Source organism: Etheostoma spectabile, unplaced genomic scaffold (assembly GCF_008692095.1).
Source record: "Etheostoma spectabile isolate EspeVRDwgs_2016 unplaced genomic scaffold, UIUC_Espe_1.0 scaffold285, whole genome shotgun sequence".
Classification (NCBI taxonomy): Eukaryota; Metazoa; Chordata; class Actinopteri; order Perciformes; family Percidae; genus Etheostoma; species Etheostoma spectabile.
Window position 1 is genome coordinate 896,909 of NW_022605579.1, and position 5,683 is coordinate 902,591.

Genomic DNA, 5,683 nt, shown 5'->3' on the forward strand with positions numbered 1-5,683 from the left:
TTGTGTTTTTGTTGCATATAAACTGCAGATCTATTGGCAGATGGTTGTAATGGGCATCTGTGGGTAAAAGAGGCTCAATGAGAAGCCCGTGAGCACATCTTTAAATTGTAACGGCACATCGTGCAGCTCAGCGCGTCTCACATCGCGTTGACTTGTGCCCCGCCCCAAAACCGCCTACACATGATCAGTGGCAAAACCACTACCTACTGGCTGTGCCATTGATTTCCTATAGACAGAGCAGAACCACCTTTGGAGGAAGCGCTCCACTGGGGTGGTAGTAACTCAGTCCGTAGGGAGTTGGGTAGGGAACCGGAGGATCGCTGGTTCAAGTCCCCATAGGGACCAAAGTATGGTGGTGTGGACTGATAGCTGGAGAGGTGCCAGTTCACCTCCTGGGCACTGCCAAGGTGCTCTTGACCAAGGCACAGAAACCCCAACTGCTTGGGGTGCCTTTCTATGGGCACTCCCCCCCACTCTGACATCTCTCCATTTACTGCATGTATAGGTAGTGAGAATGTGTGTGTAATTCAGGCCTGTGTGTAGTAACAACAGAGTGTAAATTGCAATATTCCATTGCGGGATTAATGAAATAGACATTTTTATTATATTATTTGGTTCTTACCAAGATAAAAAAAAACTTAAGATAATTTTTCTTGTTTTAGGATTGAAAATCTTATAATAAGTGTTCAACTTAACACTCTAATCTTATATCATGCAAGCTTGTCAGGTGAAATTATCTTCCTGCATGGACAGAAAAGTTCCCTTGTACCTTTTCCCTCAGATTTAATGTTTTTATCTTTGGTGTTTTTTTGTTTTTGCAGTGTACCCTCGGCGTGAAGCACTGCTTACATTTGCCGCTAAGCGCTGGCTCAAAGTTCAAATATTTACAACTTTGTCCTCGTTGCCACTGACCTTTCAAGGCGCAACCAAAGCTAGAAGCAATTATGCTTTTACCAATATCTAACGTCTGTGATTGGCTGTCTAATGTCACAAATTGTAGAGACGTGCAAGAAAAACTACCTTACACACTGAGATGTGGCTCAAAAAGTAGGAGCTGAAAGTATTGTTTAGGAACCGCTATTAAAGTCTCGGTATTAATATCAAAATCTTTTGATACCAAGACCTATTTACCTATGCTCATGCTACATGGTCTCACAGCAGTTGGTGAAATGGTTATTTAATCTATTGATTCGTGTACATGGACAAGCTTATCTCGTTTTGTTCCGTGGTCCTCAGCACTTTTTTTAAAGTAATGTATTTCAATGGGAAGCATCTTTTGTGATCACAGCCCGACTACGGTAGCGAGTAGTATAAAAGGCCAAAAATCCGTGCAGGAAGGTTGGCTGGGGGGGTGGATGGGTCAAATAACACAGGACTTTTGCCCCTGGGGACCGGGGATCGTGTTCCCCGTGTGACGTTTCATTTCACCGATGTTCTTTTCCTAAACACAGCCGTCCCTTTCCCTTTCACACAAATGTCCCGTTGACGTTGTGTGTCCCCCATGGACGCGATCGTCTCCCGCATGTGTTTCCTTACCATTTCTTCTTTTCCTAAACCCATCGTCCGTATAGATGCCCATTACGTGCTAACACCACGTACAAAATTTTTTTTTTGGTGTACACAAAATTTTTTTGGGTGTACACAAATTTTTTTGGGGTGTACACAAAACAATACATTAAAATTATGTGACTATTTCACAAACTGCAATGAGACTGGGCTGGATCATATGTAGACAAATTAAGACCAGCTTTTCATCCATAAGGCTGGCAAGGGGCATTTCAAAGCTCCACTTCAGCAGTCATGTAATGATCAATCATGTAATAAATCCTATGATTATAACTTCTCCTACAATGGTAAATGGGACTGTAGTCAGTCAGCAAACCAATGATGTATCACCTGGCTTTGATTCTTTCATGGGGTCGCTGGTAATATCATCACAGTCCTATAGCTGTGTGCAAAAGATAAGCAGGGAATATCAAACCTTTAGTCTTTTCTATTCTTTTTATTTGCCCAGTTTCTGTATGACTTTGTTTTTGTTCCGCTTGGTTTTGGCTCTATTCCATAAAACATGATCCTCCTTGGTGGCTGCCATTGAAGAGTCTTTTCAAAAGGTTCCCTGCAGCAGAAGTATGCAGAGGTGAACTGTATTATATATCCTCTTAAGAAAGCACGGGAATCAGTCTCGCATCATTGCTCTTCATAGTGCCTCAGAGAGAGGGAGAGAGCGCAGGTTATCCATGTAGAAATTGCACAGCAGATATACACCAAGCTCTGTCATGCACACAGACGCTGGAAAAAGTACCAAGATGATCTTTCATCCCAGAGTCCCTGAAATCCCCGACACACACCCTTCGAAGAGCAGCTCAGCCCCCCCGCGCAGGGACTGAGGGTTATTTGAAGTAAAGCTTTGTACGAGGTTACAGGCAGCGTTCAAGCTCTAAGACCAGGGTTGGTCCGATGCCTACCATGGACTTATGGTGATCTTGGTGACTTGGCCAAACATTGCAGCCCAGATCGAGCTGTGTCACCAGGGATAGACATATCAGAGGAGCTCAGTGAAGCTGGCAGATCATGATAGTCATCTTATGGAGAGGGGTCCCAGTGATTAAATCCAGGCTGTTGGATCCCACCCTCTGGCACTTGACCACACACACACACACACAAACACACACAAACACACACGCACACACCAAAACGAAAAGATGCATGCGTGTCCAGAGTCCCAAACCCAGGATCATTAATATTTGCACATTATAACCCTCCTCTTTTCTCACACTGCTGGCACCAGATATACCAGCCGGGCCCGCCTATCCATTACCATAATGGCATCAGTGTGTGTGTCTGTGTGTGTGTTTGTGTGTGTATGTACTCATACATGTGTTTGTGTGTGTGTGTGTGTGTGTGTGTGTGTGTGTGTGTGTGTCTGTCTTTCTGTGAGTTCTTGTTTAACTGCATTCATGGGGTCCTAAAACCAAGAATACAGTATACCTGTGGGGTCCGGACAGCTTTGAGGGGCCAAAATGCTGGACCCCACAACTTTAAAGGGCTGTTTAAGGGTTAAGACATGGTTTTAGGATTAGGGTTAGAGTTAGGTTACGGGAAGGGTTAGGGTAAGGGTTAAGGTTAGGCATTTACTTGTGATGGTTACGGTTAGGGTAAGGGGCTAGGGAATGCATTATGTCAATAACGGGTCCCCACAAAGATAGTGAGACGCATTGTGTGTGTGTGTGTGTGTGTGTGTGTGTGTGGGTAGTGTGTGTGTGTGTGTGTGTGTGTTTCTTTGGACTGCATCCGGCTGCATGTAGTTTTTTGTGTGAGATTTAGTTGTGTGTCTCTGTGCATGTATTGTATGTTCAAACTGTTCTGTATGTTGGTGTATATGATATTATGTGCACGCTTTTGAATGCCTGCCTGTTACAGTGGGCATGCATATTCAAAGTGGATTTAAGGGCTAAATTGTATAATGATTTCTGGGAAAACAATAAATTGAGGTTCCAAATAAAGGCCATTATGGAAATGAGATTAGGGAGCAATTGAATTAGGCTGTAATCACTGTTTCTATATGTCATTACAATGCAACTTTATCCAGCATTACTCTGTGCCTGGGGCTATAAATGACAAACACTGTTTCTTTGAGGGGGATTTTAGTAAATCGACATGGGAAGGGTTTCATTTAGATTCACTCAAAGCAGCGCTACCTCCAACACTTTATTTCTGAATTCACACAATTCCCAATGGGTCAGACTATAAAAATACATATTTGCAAAAATGAACATCTCACTCCCAAGCCGTGGACCAAAATATGTCTACAGACAAAAGAAATGGTCCTAATAAACTATTAATGGCAATACTTTCTTCAAATATTTACGTAATGTAATCAGCTATGAATAGATTTTCATATAAACCAACTCCTCTTCACAGCACAAATTGTAGGGGGATACTGGGAATCATTTTAAGGATGTACTGTGTAATCAAGTCAATTAACTGTCCCATTTGAGTTTTTTTCCCAATTTTGATTTTAAATATAAATTGGCTAAAACATCATGGATAATCGCAAAGTATACTTAGTGAACACATATTGCACAACCAGACCATGCCATGATATGTAGCATCATGTCAATTAAAAACTGTTGCACAGGCAAGGCATATATACAGACAGACAGGGTAGCACAGCTGATAGAATATTCAAAAATGTCCAATATATAACAGACGCTAGTTTCAAGTCTCCTCAAATACAGCATGGTGTTCATTTAATAATCTATGGTGCCATTTAAATTAAAAAAGACAATATAGCAGGTGATGCCTTAGGGGCGTGGCTACACACCAACCTGTCAATCAGGATAGAGGCTTAGCAATGCTAACCATGGCATTGTGGACATTCAAATAGCTGTGAAGTTGTTTTTTGTGCGTTGTCCATACTTTCTTTTTAAACTTTGACCCTCTTACTCTGTGTTTTCACTTCATCAAAGTAGGACCATTTTCATTGCCTAAAACGTCTTGTTGAGCGTTCAGTAACACCTTGTCAACAAAGCTAGCTAGCTGGCGCTAGCATTAGAATTTTTTTCTGTACTGCCAAACAACACTACCTGCTCTTAATTGATACTTTATGGTACAGGTATTTTTCTGCTGGAAATTTAAATTTCCTTCTAGGATTCATCCCAAAAGGATTATTATTAAAGTTATTAAAGTCTGATAAGAAGTCCAAATCTAACATGCACATAAACATGTATGCAACCTCATCCCATTAATGTATGTTACTAACTCGACTTCTTCCCCTTCCTGGAGTCGTGTGCTGTATCGCCCCGGAGTCTTCTGCTCTTTCGCCCCTCTCCTCTCTCCTCCCATCACTTCCTGCCGGTGGTTCTGGCTCTGGATCTGTGGTTGGAGTCACCTGCTGCCTCCATGTTCCTGCTCGACACCCTCTGCCACAATTCTCCATGTCTCTCTCTCTCTGTCTGTCTTTCTCTGTCTCTGTCTTTCTCTTTCTCTCACCCCCAACCGGTTGAGGCAGATGACCGTCCACCCTGAGACCGGGTTCTGCTCGAGGTTTCTGCCTCTAAAAAGGAAGTTTTTCCTTGCCTCTGTGGCCTAGTGCTTGCTCTTGGTCGGAACGGTTGGGTTTCTGTAAATAACATCACTGAGTACGGTCTAGACCTGCTCTTTTATGAAAAGCGCTGAGACAACTGTTGTTGTGATTTGGCACTATGTAAATAAAATTGAATTGATTTGAAACTGTACCAGTACCCGGATGTTTGTTTTTACTTGCCGGTAAGCACCATTGCAAACATAATCAGCATTGGTCCACCCTTTTGCCACAAAACCATGTCCACTTTCAAAAAAAACAAGACGACGACAGCCAAATTGCCAAACTCAAGGCCTTAAAACGGCAGTCCACAAACCAATGGGTGACATCACTGCTGCTACGTCCACTATTTTTACACTCGGTTTAACCACAACTCTTTAAAACCAAACTAAATTAACATTTAAAGTCCTCCTCCACATCCACAAAGCCCTCCATAACCAGGCTCCTTCCTATTTGACAGACATGCTCCATTGCCCCCTTTGCTTGTTTTATGTGTTGGTTTTTATTGCTTATCTGTTTTTAATGTGATATATGTGCTGGGTTTTATTACCCATGGAGTTTTCGTGAGAACACAGTTTGAATTTGCTCAGCGAGTTACTC

The 5,683-nt window shown here is 42.4% G+C and overlaps 1 long non-coding RNA gene across 1 annotated transcript in view; it reads left to right on the forward strand.

Annotated features, from left to right (window-relative positions):
• The first annotated feature begins 5,323 nt into the window (after positions 1–5,323).
• LOC116686024 (uncharacterized) overlaps positions 5,324–5,683 on the forward strand; it is a 22,029-nt gene continuing 21,669 nt past the window's right edge. Inside the window, exon 1 of the long non-coding RNA XR_004331128.1 lies at positions 5,324–5,444. This is a non-coding gene — a long non-coding RNA (uncharacterized LOC116686024). The remainder of the gene's footprint in view (positions 5,445–5,683) is intronic.